A 20,913-nucleotide genomic window follows, 5' to 3' on the forward strand; every position below is an offset into this window, starting at 1 on the left:
TAAGAACTCCTCCGGGCTAATGGATGCTTAAAGCAAATCTTTGGTATTAGTCACACTTCTTAGGAAACTCTTGCACTTGCTTTTGCATGCTCGGCCACCAGTATCCTTGGGTCAGGGCTCTACGTGCAAGAGACCTCCCTCCTGTGTGACTCCCACATATCCCCTTGTGTAACTCCCCCAGGATTATATAGACCGCCTTAGGATGGACGTATAGCAAGTAAAGTCCTGAGTATGACCTTTTGTGCAGCTTTCCTTCTTCGGATACCCAATATCTAGGTGACTTTCATTTGATTTTCTCGGCCTCATGTCTATCGTCGGGAAGATTTCCTTCCTAAAGGTATACCATAAGGGGGTACATCCAGCTGGGAGATGGACGTATACTTAAAATCATGGCCTCTTTAGGGGGTAAAGTGCTGGGAAAGGGAAAGAACTCTACTGATACAATCTCGAGAGTGGATTTACCACTGACGAAGCCAAAGTAGCCAAAGAATCAGTGTGACTGTTACTTCCCTTGGAGATTTGCAAAATACCCACTTTTTCAAATTGACCCCTTAAGATCCTGACTTCTTTCAAGTAGCTCACCATTCTTTAATCTTTAGCCTCAAATTCTCCATTAACCTAGCTAACAATAAGCCGAGAGTCACAATGAAATTGCATTTTAACTGCTCCTACTTGCTTAGACATCCGAAGGAGAGCTTCATATTCTGTTTCATTGGTTGATGCTTGAAAACCCAACCTAAACGACTTTTCTAACCTGACATCCTTTAGGGAGATTGGAACTGTGCCAACTCCTACTCCTCGACAGTTTGAGGCTCTGTCCACATATACTTGCCATGTCGCATCCCATTTTGGATTTTCTTGCTTACTTCCTCCGACCCATAACACTTTGGGGTGCCTTGGGGTGAATTCCACGATGAAATCTGCCAAGGCCTATCCTTTAATAGAGGTTCTAGGTTCGTACTGAATGTCAAAGGCCCCTAAAAATGCCCCCCACTTTGCTATTCTATTCGAGAATTTTACTATCCTAAGCAAGGCCTGCAAAGGGTGCTCGGTTAAGACTATCACCGTATGAGCTTAGAAAAATGGGGCAATTTCTGAGTAGCATGGATTAGTGCTAAAGTAGCCTTCTTGAGGGGGAGATAGCGCATTTCCACTTCCATGAGAGTTTTACTCACATAGAAGATTGGCTTTTGAATATCTTGATCTAATTGGATTAGTACGACACTTAACGCGTGGTCCATCACAAGTAAGTACATGTAAAACATTTCTCCTACTACCGGTCAGGACAAGATTAGAGCTGGAGATAAATACAGCTTCAATTCGTCGAATGCCACTTGACACTCGTCTGTCCACCAGAAGTCCTTCCACTTCTTCAACAACTGAAAGAAAAGTTTGCACTTGTTCATGGATCTAAAGATTAATCGATTTAGAGTTGTAGTCATACCTATCAAGCATTAGACCTCCTTTGGGTTCCTCGGGGGTTTTAGGTTTTGCAATGTTATAATCTGATTAGGATTCACTTCAATACCCCTATTCGTTACTAGATATCCGAGGAACTTCCTCGAGCTTACTCCGAACGCATATTTGGAGGTGTTTAGCTTTAAACAGTGTTTATGAAGAGTCTCAAATGTTTCCACAAGATTAGAGAGATGTTCTCCCTCGGCTTTACTCTTCACCACCATGTCATCTATATAAGCTTCCATATTTCTCCCTAATTGTTTCTTGAACATTTTAGTAACCATCCTCTGATATGTCGATCCCACGTTCTTTAACTTGAATGGCATAACTTTATAATGGTAGTTGCTTGTGGAAGTGATAAATGAGGTTTTTTCTTGGTCTTCAGGAGCTAGGACTATTTGATGGTAACCCTGAAAGGCATCAAGGAAACTCATTCTCGGATGTTCGAAGGTGGCATCCACAAGTTGGTCAATTTTCAACACCGGGAAGAGATCTTTTGGACAAGCTTTGTTTAGATCCATGAAGTCCACACACATATGCCATTTTCCAATTTTCTTTTTCACTACCACCATATTGGCTAACCATTTGGGGTAGAAAATTTCCTTGATAGCCCCAACCTCTTTAAGCTTGTCCACTTCTTCTTTTATTGCTTCGGCATGGATAGTCAAGGATCGGTGCAGCTTTTGTTTCTTTAGTAGGTGATTGGAATTTACATTAAGCCAATGACATATAAACTCTGGGTCTATCCCTGGGACTTTATACGGGCTCCAAGCAAACACGTCCACATTGTTTATCAAGAAAAGTATAAGTTCCACTTTCTCCACAATCGGGAGGCTTTTTCCCACTTGAAAATATCTATCTCTGAGATCTATGGACACCTTCTCTAACTGCTCTCACAAATCTTTTGAGGGAGACTGTAGATGCTATAATGACTTGGCCAGTTTGACCTCTTTCACTTGTTTACACCCAATGGTAGCTATTTGGCATTGTTGAGTAACATTTTGATCTCCTCAAAGTTGAAAGATCCCCTGATTAGTTGGAAATTTCACCTTCTGATGTAGGGAGGAAGGCATAGCACCCACTGAATGAATCCACAGGCGACCAAGAATGGCAGTGTAAGGGGAGTAATAATGAACAACTATAAAGTCCACTAACTCCTTTCTTCCTCCTACCTCTACGGCTATCCTTATTTGTTTAGTTGATGTGACTATGGTGTCATCAAAGGCTACTAGGGGAATGTCATATTGAGTTAGGTCTTCATGAGTCGGGCCCAATCCTTTATACAAATATGGATACACCACTTTAGCCTCATTTCCTTGTTCTATCATTACCCTCCTTATGTCGGAACTTGTGATCTGTAACGTTACTACTAGTGCATCATCGTAGGGTTGAATAATGCCTTGTCCTTTCCTATAAACCCTAAACATTCCTCCTCCCATTGCCACTTTTTAGGAGGGGATGCTTCCAACTCTAGGTCCAAAATTGGGGCCATAGTTAAGACCCGAGAAGCGGTTTGCCCTAGTTTGGCTAAGTGCTTAACAACATAAATCACCTCTATGAGCCCCTGAGAGGGAGCCAAGGTTCGTGAGGTGCTTGCCTCCTTGGTGTCTTGTATAGTACACCAACCAAGGCATGGGAGAATGTTGACATGAATGGATCTAGACCCTACACATGGAATGGTTATGACAAGGAAAATGAACGTTGGCTGGGATAAGGGATCTTTGGTCCATGCCAACGGTGTGATCATCTTTTAGAAAGTGAGATTTGCACCTGACATGGACACCCAACATTCACAAAAGAGGATAGTGACTCTCTTTGGTCAGAGGTTGTGAAATCCTTCCCTCCCATTAGCTATGCTTGTGCTGGACCACTATTGGGGACACATGCATTGCTCCCAAGATCTCTAATGTCCTTTTCCTTGTCTAAGGATTGCTCCCCAAGTAGTGGCAGGATTACTTTTCATGCTGCTATATTGACCTCGGCATGCTCTTTCTCTCTCCTCCAGCCACTACATAGTACAGCAGTTGTATTAGGGTTCAAATAGGGGAATCATAATGTGACATTTGTCTTGTACCTAGCAACATTCCTCGAACTATAAGAGGAACATGTTACTAGACTATTAGGGTAAGAACCAGGATAGTATAATAGAAAAAAGGGTAGAGAGTTTGTAAGGAGGTGAGGTAGAGAAAAGGTCCCTCCTTTAGTGAGAATATCACCACTGTACAAGGGAAACCTCCATTTTTATGTAATACAAAGCTTGATAGATCAAGGGATATTCATCCTTGGGCACCCATGGTTTTTCCACATTTCAAAGGGTTTTTCACATACATCCTATTGTCATCTTTACTTTCCTTGCATTACTTTCTTTTTCTCTCGACATTATGGTTTTAAAGCTTCCATTTTTATTGTTTTAAGCCTTTTCATCAAAATGTACTGTTAGATATCTCACATGCTTTCCACACAAGTCTTACAAATCTAACTTGTACGTACATTTTTGGTGACTCCACTAGGGATAATCTCTAGTTATCCTTCCTTTTTGTTGTATTCCATCTGTTCTCCTACATTCTTGTTTTCAGTCATCTTCTCTCTGAGCTATCTGATGCCTCCTACACACCTCTCCTTTTCCCCAAGTATGATGGTGTGGTGGGGAATGCCAAAGAGCATATTAGGAGGCACGTGGATGCCTTGACAGCTCATTCCCATAATCATGAGCTAAGGCTCAAGGAGTTTTCTAAATCTCTAAAAGGTCGTGCTTTCACTCGGTACACTAACCTTTCACCAAGGTCAGTTATGAGTTGGAATGACATGACCACCCAGTTCATGAAGAAGTTCTTCACCTTAGATGAGAAGCTTATCTTATCAGATCTATAGTAGGAAAGGCAAAGGATATCTGAAGGGCTGCTAGACTATATCTGTAGGTTCAAAGACCTCTCCTTGATGTGCTATGATCTTATGGAGGAAGAAATATTGGTGGACATTTGCATTGCTGGTATGTTGTATGAATATCGTTCCTACTTGGAGAACCTACATATCACAAGCTTTATGAGGCTGGTAGAGGCATCCAGGAGAACTAGCATTTCAGTTAAGAAACCATCCAAAGGCTCGACTTCACAAACCACAAGTGTACTTAGACAACCTTGGAAGTGGGAGAGAAAAAATGTCGAGGTAGCTATGATGGATGAGCCAAAAAAGCCCACTAAAGGTAGAAAGAAAGAGAGAGAAATGGTATTCCTCCTCCCTTTTCTGTCTTAGCAAAGGAGTTATACAGTATCCTTGAAGCCTGGGTAAAGGATGGCATGATGGTCCTGCTTGAGTGAAAGCGTGAACCAATAGAAGAGGAAAAGGGAGGAGCACTTTACTGTCGGTATCACAAGAGTGACCACCACACCATAGACTATTATGCTTTGAGAAACATATTCCATGAGAATATGGCCAAGGGTGACTTGGTTATCAAGAATGGAAAGTGCATAGATCAAAGAATGCGTAGGCTGAAGTGGCAATGACTTTCTTCATAGGATGTGATGATCCCTTGGAGGAAGAAGCTGAGAATATGGCTAGTAGTAGTGTTGCACCTACGCCATTGTAGGATGAAGAAATGACATTGCGAATTCAAAAGGATGAAAAAGTGTATGCCTTCTTAAAGGGATGGGTCTTAGGCCATTAGTCAAAAGAGAGGCAACTTAGGCCCTGACTTGAGTAATGGAGAAGAGCCAAGGAATAGTTGCCTCCTAAGGAAGTGAGTTGTAGGTGGCATACCAAGAAACCAGAAACTCAATGACCTTCTCTCCCAAAGATTTAGCCAACGGGGTCGTGGATGGCAAAAGGCCCTTCTATGTTACTACTTTCTTGGGAGCTTCTCGGATTAAGAGGGTCTTAGTAGACACTGGTGCTTCCAACAACATTCTGCCCCTCCCAACATTGGATGCATTAGGTATTCCATGAGAAAGGATTATTTGAGAGCCACTCCAGGTAACATACCTTGGGACATGTGTCTTTGGACTTGAGGGTAGGACTTATTAGCGCTTGCACTCTTATGCATGTGATGGATGGTGATACCTCATATCATGTTATTTTGGGTCACCCTTGGCTCAATGCACATAAAGCAGTAGCTTTCATGTATCACCAATGCGTAAAGGCCCTTTGGAGAGGAAGGCCAGTGACTATCGAAGCCACTAGAATGCCTTTTGATAGGGAAGAGCTCTACTATGTTGAGACAACCTTGTATTAGGAATTTGAACCTGAAGGAGAAAACAAGGTTTTTCCTTTCAATGCTATTGTTTTGGAGTAGAAGGAAGACAGCACTGGAGAAGTCACAGAATCTGAGAGACCCCCTAAGATTAAGAGGATCACTAAGCCTGATGGCAAGGTGATCTATGAATTCTGTGGGTTAAAGGAAGGGGGTTGGGAGAATGGCAGGCCTAACGCCTTTTGCCTTGCTCAACAGCTAGCAAGGAAGTGCATGGTTGAAGAACCTATCAAGGAAGCCCCTGACTTTATGAATGATGTCGTAAAGAATGTTCAGGAGGAACTCGTTGAAGTCAATCTCAATAAGGGAGGAAAGGAGAGGATGGTCAAGATAAGCAAAGGTTTACCAGAAAAGGAGAAGAGAAGATTGATAACTTTGTTGAAAGAGTACAAAGATGTTTTTGCTTGGGACTATGAAGAAATGCCTGGATTGGATCCAAAGGTGGTTACACATAAGCTGAATGTTAACGCCAAGGCTAGGCCTATAAAGCAACCACCAAGAAAGTATCATTTAGATGTTGTAGAGAAGATCAAAGATGAAGTGAACAAGCTTTTGAAAGCAAGGTTCATAGAAGAGATCAAATGCCCAGAATGGCTGGCTAACATAGTTCCTGTGAAGAAGAAAGGTGGGCAGATAAGGATTTGCGTGGATTTTAGGGATCTCAATAAGGCACACCCTAAAGATGAATCCCCACTGCCCAATGTTAATATCCTAGTAGATGAAGCTGCTAGACACAAGTGTTTTTCTTTTCTGGATGGCTACAGTGGTTATAACCAGATTTTCATGGTGCCATAAGATACTTATAAAATTTGCTTTTAGAACACTTTTTAGGAATTTCTACTATAAGATGATGCCTTTTGAATTGAAGAATGCCAGTGCAACATATCAGAGGACCATGACTTTGACCTTTGGTGACATGTTGCACAAGTAAGTGAAGGATTATGTCGATGATTTGGTGGTAAGGCAAAGAGCCTAGTTGAGCATCTATTACACCTAAGGCAGGTTTTTGAAAGGTGTAGAGAGTACAATTTAAGAATGAATCCTTCCTAGTGTGCCTTTGGGGTATCCTCAAGGAAGTTCCTAGGATTCCTTGTCCATCAAATGGGGGGATTGATTTTGTAAGGGACATATTTTTATGTAATTGGCATATCCTTTGACAAAACGTACTTTACTTGTATTTGGGTAAATCTAAGTAGGTTCAAGATGATCATTATAAGTGGTTACATTGAAGACATGAAGATTACTCAAGAACTGCTCAAGAAAAGTGCAATCTGCAGGTCTCAATACCTTCTCGACAGAAGCTCAATCTGCCGAGATTCATTAAAGCTCGACACATGTCTTGATCTATCGAGCTTACAAGATTCAGACTATAGCCAGCATCGTGTTTATTCTAAAAGGCTATTTGTTTATAGCTTTGTATAATCCTTATTGGACAAAGAAAGCCTAAAGTTTGTGTATACCTATTTGGAATAAGAGAGCCTATTGAGCTCTATTGAGGTCTAAAAAGGATCATAGTGAAGGAGGCCCAAAGGAATGAGTCAGGCCCAAAAGGAAAAGATCAAGCTAAGTCCAAAGTAGCAGATGCAGGGGAACCACGAAGGAATAAAAAAGGCCCAAGAGACTTGAAGCCCAGACGAAGAAGCATCCAGAAGAAAAAAAGAAAACCACGGCAGGGGATAAGAAGTTAGGATCCTCAGCAACCATCAAGAGGTGCGGATCCTTTCAGGCACAAAGTCAAAGGAAGACTAGGACAGCTCGAAAGAAAAAGATAGAAGAAGAAAATAAGAAACAAAGCAAAAGAACACAAGCGCCAGTAAAACCCAGCGACCTCTCATGGCACAGACAGAAAAAAAAAAAAAATCACGGGGAACCAGAATAGAGAAACACAAAAAAAAGAATGATAACAAGCGGCTTTCAAGTTGGCAGAACAGGATTCTGCCCAGATGGGAAAGAAAAGGGAAAAGTGGAACTGCCAAAACGGTGATGCCAAGAAGGGCATACCTCAGCGCGTCCCAAAGAAGGTGGCCAACCAGGGACTTTCAAAAGAATCAGAGCTGAAAGAAGGAAAGAATGAGAAAAACGGGAAATGGGACTTACTGAGTGATAGGCACGGAACAGGCTCTATTCACAAGAAGGCAAAACAGGGGAACCAACGGTTCCCCGGGAAGACCAGAACTCCTGGTTCCCCGGGAAGACCAGAACTCCATTATAAAAGGAAGGGATGGGTTGCGAAGAAAAGGGTAGCAAAAAAGAGAGAAAAAGAAGAGATTTTCTAGAGAAAAACTATCAGTAAATCTGTGGTGAAGAGAAAGAAAACACTAAGGGAAAAATGAATATTGCTTCCCGGTATCCTGTAAAAACCACTATTGCACATACTCAGATTCAAAGAGAATCAAACTTTGCAAGTATTGAAGGTTGAAATAGCCACTCAAGACTGTAATTTTTGAGCTTGATTGAACCTTGTATCACGTCCTAGTGAGCTTTCTGTAACTTAACAAAGAACGTATTAATGAAATATGTCTCATTAATCCCAGGATCCCTTTAACGTTAACTTTTGCACCACTTTGCTAATCCTGCTTCTTTCCTTTTGAATTTATCTTGTTGTTTTGGCATTTTTTCAATACGAATATCCTTGCTTGTCATTTTTCTTGTATTTTCAGGAGCATCCCCTATATATTACTTGACTCTTAAGCAGCCTTTTAGCTGCGGTGAGTCAAGGCCTAGTTCACCAAACCTCTTATTTAGGCCCGGGATCCTTGGGCCTGAGTGTCACAGAAAAAGGCACTCTCACAAGCTCTTATTTAAACAAGGAGGTGGAAAAAGAAAAACCTAACCCTAGAGAGCTTCATAAGGTTTTCTTTTTGAAACCCTAGCCACCTCCTACATAAGAAAGAGTTCTTGCTGCGTTTCTTGTACACCTTTAGGCTCTGTAACCAAGCAAAGTCTCTCACATAATCATTGAAGATCTTATTGGTGTTTTTATGTGAAGCTGTTTCAAATCAACTACATCAATCAAAGGGTTGTTGTGGAGTTAGTCACATACTGGGATTCGTGTAAAGGAGTTAGTCACGTACTAAGATCCGTGCATCATTTGGTGATTTGTTTGTGCTGCCACGCTATTGCATGAAATTTGATCTAATTAATTAACTTACGTAATTAATTAATTAATTGCAAGGGGTCAATTCATTTTTGCCCTATCAGATTTGGATCCCACAAAAGCTAAGGCAATAGCTACTCTTACTTTACTAGCAATTTGAAAGAGTTGAGAAGCATTGTGAGAAATTTATATATTTGAGAAGATTTATCCTCGACTTAGCTGAGATCTTGAAGCCTTTGGTTGAACAAACCAAAAAGGGAGTGGCCTTTGTGTGGTGTGACCAATGTGAGAGGCATTTAAGAAAATACAAGCAATTTTGGCAAATCCTCATACCATGGTGGCTTCATTGCCTGGGAAGCCTCTTTTATTGTTTATAGCAAACATAGAGCAATTAGTGGGAGCTCTATTGGCTCAGGATTAAGAAGGCATGGAAAAGCCAGTATACTACATTAGCAGGCTCATGAAGGGGCCAGAGCTAAGGTATTCCATAGTTGAAAAGGTATACCTTTCCTTAGCTTTTGTTGTTTCAAAGTTTAATCACTACTTTCTGGGGCATTGTGTACAGTTCGTAATCAAGAGCAATCCTGTGAAGTATCTCTTGAACCACCCTTAGTTATTTAGGAGAATGTCTTAGTTGGCCATCCTGACAATGTGCCATGATATCAAATGCATAAGGCCATCCACCATTAAGGGGCAAGCAGTTGTTGACTTGTTAGCCAACTTCCCAAGGACTAGTGATTTCTCAGTTCCCCAACAGGAAGTTTTGGTAGCAGAGGAAAAAGAATGGTCTATGCACTTCGATGGCTCATCTACATCTCAGGGAGGTGGGATAGGAGTAGTGTTGTAGTCACTATGGGAGGAACACACGTTTGCCTACAAAATAAGTTTCCCCTATTCAAAAAATGAAGCAGAATATGAAGCCCGAGTGGTGGGATTAAAGGCTGCTAAGAGACTTGGCATCAAATGATTAAAGGTATTTGGGGATTTTGAGTTAGTCATTAAGTAGGTAGAGGGAACCTATGGAGTGAAGAGTCCTACCTTGGTTGCTTACTGGGCCATAGTTCAGGATCTTATGAAGTACTTCACATCCATAAAATGCAAGCTAATTAACTAGAATGAAAACAACTTGGTAGATTCACTAGCCATCCTAGCCACCAAGTTTGTGTTAAAGAAAGAGAAAATGACCCTCAAGGTGGAGAAATAACTTGGCCTGATTATAGGCAGATTGTGTCCTCTAGAAGATTGGCGCGAACCCTTGTTGAAAGTAATCGTCCGAGGAAGTGATATTGGATCAAATCTACCATCAAACATGAAGGACTTCCTCAAGATTAACGGGAGTTTATTTTTCAGAGGAGGAAAAGGGTTGCTAATGAGGTGTGTCTCAAGGCAGTAAGGTTGACACGATTGCACAGGTTACACCATGAGATGTGTGGAGTAATCCTTGATGTCGGCTTATATAGAAGATTGCAAAGGCTAGGGGTCTTTTAGGTAGAAATGGCCAGTAATGCAAAGGAAGAGCAAAAAGATTGCAAGACTTGTTCCATCGTTCCTGTTCCTCCAAACCAGACAGAAGTACTGAACATTAAGGTACAAGAAGAAGATTGGCAGGATCCGTACATAAAATACATGTCACAAGGTGTACAACCTGCTGATCGTTTGAAAAGAGAAAAGTTGACGAGATATGCAATAGGGTTCAAGATGGTGGATGGGAAGCTATTAAAAAAAAAGTTTCCAAGGGAAGTGGTTAATGTGTATTCCTAGCAAAGAAGTGAAGGGTATTCTATCTAATTTGCACGAGGGAGAGCCAATAGGACACCCTGGTGGCAGAAAGCTATGTCAAATGTCTTTGGACTAGGGATACTACTGGCCCACCATGCAAAGAGATGCCCAAGATTTCACCAAGAAGTGCCAGGAACGTCAAAGGCAAGGGGATGAAATACACACCAACCATTAAAACTTACACCTAACTATGGCACCATATCCATTCCACAGTTAGGGGCTGGACTTCATAGGTCCTATAAATCTCCCTTTCGAAGGATGTGAATGGATACTGGTAGCCACTGAGCTATTTACAAAACGGATAGAAATTGTGGTCATGAAGAAAGCAACAGGCAGCGCAGTGGCTAATTTGTTAAGAGAAAATATAATATGTCATTCTGGGTACCAAGTAGATTCATTTCTGATAATGGCACACCATTCTAGAATAAGGATGTGCACTGTTTAACAGAATGGTACTCCATAACTCCCACGACATCAACACCTTATTATCCCAAAGGAAATGGTTAAGCTGAGGCTTCCAACAAGAGATTGCTGAAGATATTGGGAAAAATGAACAAGGAGAATGAAAAAGGATGAAGAAAGGAACTTCCTACAGCTCACTGGGCTCATAAAACAACCAAATCACAAGCTATAGGAGCCTCACCATTTCCCTAGTCTGTGACATAGAGACCATTATCCCAAAAGATTTAGTGAGGCCAACGGTGAAGCTATTGAAAATAGCAGGGATACCCAAGGAAGACATCTTAGAGATCATTGAAGAAAAACAAGACAATGCTACCTCTCACAACCACCTTTACCAGGCTAGTATCAAGGCAAGGCATGGAGGTCAAGTCAAAGAAAGGAAGTTTTAAGTGGGAGAACTTGTTTGGAAGACAGCCCCTCATGTACGAGGTGTGGCCGGAGCAGTCAAACACAAATTTGCACCAAAATGGGAAGGACCTTATATTGTGGAAGAAGCACACTAGACAGGACATTATTGGCTGAAAGATCAGAAAGGTACAAAGGCATATAGCCCTATTAGTGGAGCTCATCTTAAGAAGTATTATGCTTAGCTTTGTAATCTGATACTTGCCATTCCACAATTTTAACTCTATTAAATAAAACCCTTTCCATTCAATTATATATTACATTTTACTATTCATGAGATGCATGCAAAGTTCAATATCCTAATTTAATAGTAAACATAACAGAGTTTACAAATAAACAGGTCTCCCATGACCATAAAATATTACAAATTGAAAACTAAATAATGTTTGTTAGAGAATTAATTTTTTCAAAAGAGAATTCTAGATGGCTCAGAGTTCCTAATTTACTTTCCAACTTTTCAATTTCTTTATCAAAAGAACCTTGTTCTGCTTTGACACCTTCTGTGTGAGTCAGAAGGGCAAAATAATCTTCTTGTGCGGATGACAAATGCCCCTGAAATTTGGTTATGGACTCCTAGAGCTTAGCAATCGAAGTAATGCGTGCCTCCATGGCCGACTTTGTCTCATCTGCTTTGTTGATTGAAGAGTCTCTTTTAGCTCTCAACTGTTAAAGCGAGGACAGAGAAGCATGAATAGTAGGCCCTACCTTCTGAAGGTTTCTCAATGTCGTGACACGGCTCACCAGCCACCCGACATGGAAACCCATGCCATTAGCTTCAGCCAATGCAGAAAGCATGTCCTTAAAGGGAAGAGTGTGATGGTCTTCTTTACCTTTAGACTGCAATTGAGACACAACAAGCCCAATGCGTTCTAACATGAAATCTAAGTCTTTTATGAACCTCCTATAAATTCCAGCATGTCGTACAAATGATCTCACCTCTTTTACAGTCTTAGGTTTAGACAAATTAGCAATTAGCTCAATTTTTGCTTTATCCACCTCTATGCCTTTTGAAGAAACAATGTGGCCTAATACAATCCTTTTTGTAACCATGAAATGACACTTCTCCCAATTTAATAGTAAATTCTTTTCTTCACACCTAATTAAGACTTTTTACAAATTAGAAAGGCATTCATGAAAAGAGTTACCAAACACAGAAAAATCATCCATTAAAACCTCTAAATAATGCACTGCCATGTCACTAAAAATACTTAGCATGCATCTTTGAAAAGTGGCAAGTAACCAAATGGCATCCTCCTAAATGCAAAAGTACCAAAAGGTCAAGTAAATGTGGTTTTCTCTTGATCTTCAAGTGCAATTTCAATTTGATAGTATCCAGAATACCCATCTAAAAAGCAATAATACTTATGACCCGCTACTCTCTTTAAAACTTGATCCAAGAAAGGTAAAGGGAAGTGATCTTTCCTAGTGATGGCATTCAATTTTTTATAATCAATACACATGCGCCAACTTGTGGTGACATGAGTTGGAATTAACTCATTATTCTCATTTTTTACCACAGCTATTCCAGATTTCTTAGGCACCACTTGAGTAGGACTTACCCAGTTACTATCTACGATGGGGTATATGATACCCACATCTAACAATTTAAGAACTTCAATCCTAACTACCTCTTTCATTGTAGGGTTCAACCTACGTGGCATCTCCCTAGATGGTTTAGCATTGTCCTCTAAATATATCCTATGAGTACAAATCAATGGGTTAATTCCTTTAATGTTGGCTATGTTCCTCCTATGGCACCCTTATGTTTTCTCAAAACATTTAATAACTTAAAATCTTGCAAAGAGTCAAGTTTAGAAGATATTACCACAGGAAAAGTCTCATCGGTTCCTAGAAAAGCATACTTGAGCTCAACGTGCAAGGGTTTCAACTTCAATTTTTGGTACTTGCTCACTAGATGGCAACAACTTTATCTTACGAGGTGGCAACTCCCCATATTTCACTTTCCAATTGCTCGCTTCCAATTCTTGTGCAGATTCCAAAAGACTGTGAATGTATGCAATTTTGAAATTCTCATCAAAATTAAAATCGCATGAGTTGACTAGTCAAGCTTCTAATGGATTTGAAAAACATATTTTGTTGAATTTTTCTTGAACAAGTGTTTCAATTAAGTTAACTTCATGCACGTCCTCTTCATCCCTAGGTTGCTTACAAGTATTAAAAATATTAAGCCACATTCCCAAAAGATAATTTTAAGACTTCACTTCTACAATTTAGCAATGCATTAAAAGTTGCAAGAAATGGGTGTCCTAAAATCACAGATATTAGAGAATTAGCATTAGAAACAGGATGCATGTCCAAAATAATAAAGCCAACAGGAAAATAAAATTTGTCCACTTGAACCGAAATATCCTCAACAACACCCTTAGGAACAATCACAGATTGATCGGCAAGTTGTAAAATTATGGAAGTGGGTTTTAACTCACCTAAACCTAATTGCTCATACAATGAATATGGAAAAAGATTCACACTTGCCTCAAGATCAAGCAAAGCTTTCTCTATTTTTGAATTACCAATCACACATGAAATAATGGGACAACCTGGATCTTTGAACTTAGGAGGTCTATTGTTTTGAATGATTGCACTAACTTGTTCAGTAAAAAATGCCTTCTTATGTACATTAAGCTTATGCTTAACAGTACACAAATCTTTCAAAATTTAGCATATGATGGAATTTGCTGTATGGCATCCAAAAGAGGAATGTTCACTTTAACTTATCTAAGCACTTCAAGGATTTCAAAATTTTGATTCACTTTTTGAGGGGAAATCAACCTTTGGGGAAAAGGAGCAGGTATAGGACACCTTTCAATTTCATTAGATTTAGGCTCAAGGACTTCATCACTACTCTTTATTTTGGAAGATTCATCATGTGTATTGATTTTAGGATATCTTTTTCAATGATTTTTCCACTACGAAGAGTAGTTACAGATTTAACTTGACTCATTTTATTTTTAGAGGAACTACAATCATCAACACAAAATTGACCTTGAGGGTTTGGCTGTGGTTGAGATGGAAACTTACCCTTTTCTATTGTGCTTATGGAAGTGATTAATTTAGTGAGAGTGCTCCTAATGTCATTTATGGCTTTTGAGTTCTGATTATTAATGGTGGATTGAGTTTTCATGAATGGCAAAGTGTCCTTAAGACTCTTCTTTGGAGGGGGATTGTAAGGAACAAAATTTAAAGAACCATGTGTAGGAGGTGCAACCATATTATCATTCCTCCAACTAAAATTTGGGTGATTCCTCCACCCTAAATTGTATGTCTTTGAATAGGTGGAAGGGTATGATTTTTTCACCATGTTCATAGCATTTGCTTGATCATGCAACACCTCTTTAAATGCTGGATTTGTAGGAAATTCATTGGTAGGGTGTTCCTTGGTCTCACAAATTCTACAAACCTCATCAATTTTGACTTTCCTTAATTCCATGGCTTCAAGCTTCCTAGTTAGACTAGCCACCCTAGCACTAAGGTCATCATCTTCCCTAAGTTGGTACTTACCACCCTTAGTGGGGTTGGTGGATGCTCTAGACCTATCTGAGGTATTAGTGGTATCCTAAGATTGGGCATTCTCAGCTAAGAGATCAAAATAATCAAAATCCTCATTAGGATTTTTATTCAAAAACTCTCTATTGCACATCATCTCTACAAATTAGCACATCTTTGGAGTTAAACTTTCATAGAAAAAACTAATTATAGTCCAAGTTTCATAGCGATGATGTGGACAAGCATCAAGCAAATCTTTAAATCTTCCCCAACATTCATAAAATGTCTCATTATCTATTTGTGAAAAATTCATTATTTGTCTTTTAAGTGCACTAGTCTCATGAATTAGAAAAAAATTCCTTAAAAACTCAATTTGCGTCTCTTGCCAAGTACCAATTGACCTAGGTCTCAAAGAATTAAGCCAAGTTTTTGCCTTGTCTTTAAGAGAAAAAGGAAACAACTTCAACCTAATGGTCTCTTCATTACATGATTGGTCATGGAAGGTAGCACATACCTCAAGTTCCTTAAAGGGTAGGTAAGGATTTTCAGAATCAAAGCCATGAAATTTAGGAAGTAATGAAATCATACCGGGCTTAAAATTAAAATTATCTGCATTAGTTGGAAAAATGATGCATGATGGTGCACTACTCCTAGCAAGTTGCAAATAATCCCTGAGAATTCTAATGGGTTGGTGATTACGAAAGTCTTCATTATTTTGATTATTCTTATTACCATGATTACTCTCTAAGTCCACCATGATATCAAGTGTGTGAAAGAATCAGATAAATTGCCAAACAAATTATTAGACTCAATTCAAACTAAGCAATTATCACCATCATGACACCAAACACACATGCAATAGTACAACAAGAAAGAAAGAAAGAAAAATAAAATAAAACAAATACCTTTAACAATAAAAAGAAGTAAAAAAGAAAAAGAAAAGAAAAACTCTAAAAGAAAACTAAACTACTTAAAAAGAAAAGAGTTGGACAGATATTACCAAATATGTGAAGATATTTAATGCCAAAAACCTCTTCAAACAAAGTGGAACGCTTCTTTAATCGCCTGATCCCTAGCAACGGTGCCAAAAACTTACTGCGACTTAAATAATACTCCAAAGTGTAGGATTATCGCGAAGTAATAACACGGTAAGTCCGAGGTCGAATCCACAAGGAAAAGGGAATTGATTAGCAAACCACAAGAGAATAAAACTAATATAATAAATTTTAATTGAAGAGATTTTGATGGTTTAGTAAAGGTAATTTTGAATGAGAATAAATAACAATATATTAATGCGCTAAGGTTTAGGGATCCACACACAACACATCTATTGGTAATCTTATCAATATTTATTTTATAATTCAACTAAAATTCATATGAATGATGATCTTAGTCAAATGATTTAACAATAAAAACTCAAGAATTAATTGTCTAAGGTAGTTTCATGAAATTGATTGATTTTAGGCAAAACAAAACTAGTGAATTTAATGTGCCTGAAGTCTACAATAAATCAAAGAATTATACACAACTAAACACTTTTCTAGATGAGTAAATCAATCAAAAACATAAAAACATAAGCATTAAAACCAATAAATAATTGTTAAGAACATACCAATAAATTGTTGGGACGTTTCACCCCTTGCCTTAGCAAGGCTTCTAGCAAGCCATAATACAAATAAAACTCAAAAAATTGTAAATAAAAAAAAATAACAGAAAAAAAAAAACCTAAATTATGTTCCAAAGCAGCTCTCCTCTGAATTTTATCCTAAAGAGTCTTTAAATAGATCAAGGAATCCTATTACAAGTTGAATTCCCATTTGGAGAAAATTCTAGGTTTTTAGGCTTCCATTAACCGACATTTTCAGCCCATCTAACTTTAGAATTGGGACTTTTGGTAAATTACAAAGTTGTAGCCCTTTAAGTTAAATTGTTTATCTACTCGCATTTACTCTATTCCGCACTTAGTTTAAGTTAGAGTAAAATTAACCGAGCCATAATTTTAATTTGGGGGTCTAAACAGCTCTTGTGTTTTCACACATTTTTGAGCTTTTAATTTTATTAATTCATTATAGGTTTTTTTTAAAAAACTTAGAAAAGAGATTTAAATCAAGCAATGAAGAATTGCTATTTCTTTTAGAGATCTATTAACTAATATTTGATAAATATCCAAATTTAAAACATTGAGTCCTTATAATTTTTCAAAGATTCTCATCATAATATTTTATAAATGAATTGTCCGTTTTTGTTCTTCTATTACTGTGGAGATCAACATTGACTTGCTTACTAAATCTTCAGGGAATCAAAGGGATATAGCAATGTAGGATGAATCTTAGCATTGGTGTTGCTTAGTTCAATTTGAAAGCAAATCAACTTTGTTCGTACCTCTGCAAATGGCCACCGATTTTTTAGTTCTGAAACCTAAAAAACCCATAATTTACAAAACTTGACTGTCTTCTCCTCTGTTCTCATTGCCATGACATCACCAACCAACCTCTGCATATGTTTACACATCAACCCTTGCTCTCCTCCTTTGTTCTCACTGCTGGCGAAAATCTCTAGAAACCTTCTCATAGAAAGTGGAACTCCACATTTAGCAATTTTTTTTTTTCCCAATGACAGTTTTTGTTTTAATATATACTTCTTATGTGAAACAATGAGTAAATATTGAAGCTTAACGGGAAAAAATGAAAAGACACAATTATTTGGTGTTTTTAAATGTATATGTGGCATAAATTTATGTAACCATATGGCGTAAGAAGGAGCGATTAACAAAAAGTCAAAAAAAGGTACCTATTGACCGAAAATGTGCCTATTGACAGAAAATGTGTCCATTGGATGAAAATGTGCGTATTAACTGAAAAGGTGCTTATTGAAAAATGAAAGTCACAACGGTTTGTGTTTTTAAATGTATACTTGGCATTAATTTATGTAGCCATGTGGTGCAATGAGAAGTGGTCAATAAAAAGTCAAACATTTCGGCTATTAGTTATTACTAGTCGTAGACCCACGCGATGCATGGAAATATATGATTAATTTTAATATAATATAATCCATAATTTATTCTCTCTAAAATATATTGAAGATAATTTGTTCTCCTAAAAAATTGAACTATTTTTAAAAGTTTTTTTTTTTCTACAAATATATCATTTTATTATTTTGTTTTTTGTTTTTTTTTTTTTTAGATTCGATATTTATAACCCAATAATAATGGAGGGACATGCCAATACAATGTTAGATTTCCGCTTTTTCTTCATGTGATGAGATTGTATCATATTTTAATTCTTTTTGAATTTTTAGGTGCACCCTTTGTACCAGCTACATGCATCCTTAATTCCTAAAAGTGATGTCTAGTTAGTTGCCAACAGAAAAGGATAAAACCAAAAAATAAAAATAAAAATAAAGTAACATTTAATAGGTTAGTGATAGGCCAAGAATGTATTGGCCCCTTTGTGATGGATTAACCAATTAATTATCAAAGTTAATTAATTAATTCAATTAGCATGCAATACGCGTGGTAGCACAAACAAATCACCAACTAAGTTAATATGCAGCAGAAAATAAAGTTGACACGGTGATTTGTTTACGAATGGGGAAAACCTCTAAGGCAAAAACTCCACCGGGTGATTTTAAAGTTAGCACTCCCGAGAATCTACTATTATCACAACAAGCGGTTATAGGTAAAAGAATCCCAGTACCTTATACCAACCTACAGTTGAACCTGTACCCAAATACCCAATTGGACTTGTTCTGTAGTGACAATCTCTCATTTTAATGCACGGCTCCCAGTACGTGACTAACTAATTAATGCATGAATCCGAGTATGTGACTAACCACTAACTTGAGAAGGATTTTGGCTGCAAAGTTCTTTAGTTCATCAACACGATGAAGATCACGAAACTCCTTGGTTACAAAACCCTACGACATACAAACACAGTAGCTTCTTGAAGAGAAAGATGAACTAAAGCAAATTGTCTCCGGTCACAATATGCCTTTGAAAAACCTTTGCATCAAATTGCACTCACTTGCATTAGCCGTGACGGCTCTTAAAATAATCCTTATATATGTGTTAGGGTTGTGAGAAAAGAAAGTCTAAACATGTATACATAGATTGGAGTGAAATCAAAACTGAAAATATGATTTTCTTAAATCTTGATAGATAGGGTATCTATCGAGCAGCTGTCAAGTATCGGGTAAAAGCTGCCTTTTAAACCTCGACAGATGTTATCTGTCGAGCTAGTTGTCAAGCTTTAAAATCCAGCACTTCTTCACTTAATTCTTGGACAGATTTGCATGGCTTTAACACTTGGACTTGAACTCTTGTTCCTTGAAGTATTAAACACATCCTAGATCTACCAAATTACAAGTAAAGTGCATTTTGTCAAAGGATTAGCCAATTCTACATTGACTTATGTTCCTAACATGATTCACATATGTCCTAACAGTTAGAATCATTATTTAGAAAATAAATATAATATGTTTTAAACAAACCTTACTTCAGCAAAATGATCAAATCTAGTATACCCTCACTTAAACCAAATTTTCAAACAGTAATGTGCCATTAATTCCACCCATGTCCACGACACAAATTCATCAATGTGTCCATATAGAAATCACCCACTTGTCATTACATTCATTTAATCAATGTTCTGAATTTCCATAGAAAATCAACATAGTGAGTATACAAATTATAACTAAGTGAGTCACTTGTATTGCCATGACATTGTGGTCAAAGTTGGTGGCAAACTTGTTGAACTCAACCAATTGTTTTTGCCTTGAAGAAGATGGCTATTAGCATTCTGGGTCATGAACTTTAAAGGGCTATGGGAAATTATCAGATTGTATTAGCTGCTATGCCCTATCAACACTTAGATTGTAGAAAATGCCACATCAGCTTTTAAAAATATTTTTTTTATGTACCAATTTTTTTTCCTTTCTATTTTCTTACATTTTCTTTAATCAAACATAATTTCATTTTTCTTTCTCCCAGTGTTCTTCCCAAACCTAGAATATGTAGTTACTTGAGGAGCTTTAGGAAGATACATATAAACTTAACAATTAAGACATGTAGAATGAGATCACCAACACTCATTATTTTATCTCTAAAAGCATCCTTCAGCTCATTAGCAAGTAAATATCTAAGTACAAGCACTATATGTGCACAAAATTGAATCATTTGAGAATCTCCATGAGGCCTTGACAGAAACCACAATACCAATCGAACAACTAAATTGTTCTAAACAGGCAAATTGCTCTACTAATATTTCCAAGCACAATACCCATAACAAAATAGGACCCATATTCAAACACCAAAATCACTACACCTACAAAGAAATATACAACAAGAGAACCCCAAAAATTGAAACCCATTTCTAGTCCATGTACCCATTTTGCAAATATTGGCCCAAAACAAAACCCATTTCGCAAATTGGTGGAGGTAGTAGATAGTCATTTATTTACCATAGACCCAACAAAGTTCATTCGAATCAAAGTTGAGATCCTCGAATCATTGATAAAAAGATTTTTTTTTTACTTGTTTCTCTAACTCAATTCTTAGAGAAAAACATAAACCGAAATGAAAACATCACATTGAAGTTAATTATCAATTAGAAAAACATAATAGCAAACATATTGAGAGTAACATTCCTGCAGTCTTGAGAAGGGAAACTACAAAGCAAATTATAACAAACATGATCAAATACCCAATTGAAATCAATTTTGAAAAAGCTAAAAATAAATTTGAATATTTTTGAGACCATGAAAACTCAAACTCGTTCATCATAAAATCCCAAAACTGAATTACATTTTTTTTTTTTCTAGTTATGAGATGGAAATAAAAAAATAAAAAAAGAATAATAAAAATAACAAAACTTAGTTTGAGTTCATACCCTTTGGACATGAGCTACTAATGTTCGCCTCTCATGTGCTTCAGTTTTGTTCACAAGCTCTAGAGTCACTCTCTTCT

The 20,913-nt window shown here is 37.7% G+C and overlaps 1 non-coding gene across 1 annotated transcript; it reads left to right on the forward strand.

Moving 5' to 3' along the window:
* Positions 1-15,175: 15,175 nt before the first annotated feature.
* LOC115969714 lies at positions 15,176-15,282 on the forward strand. The gene has a single exon (XR_004087063.1). It is a non-coding gene; the product is annotated as a small nucleolar RNA R71 (small nucleolar RNA).
* The last annotated feature ends 5,631 nt before the right edge of the window (positions 15,283-20,913 follow it).

This window comes from Quercus lobata, chromosome 11 (assembly GCF_001633185.2).
Source record: "Quercus lobata isolate SW786 chromosome 11, ValleyOak3.0 Primary Assembly, whole genome shotgun sequence".
NCBI classification, from domain to species: Eukaryota; Viridiplantae; Streptophyta; class Magnoliopsida; order Fagales; family Fagaceae; genus Quercus; species Quercus lobata.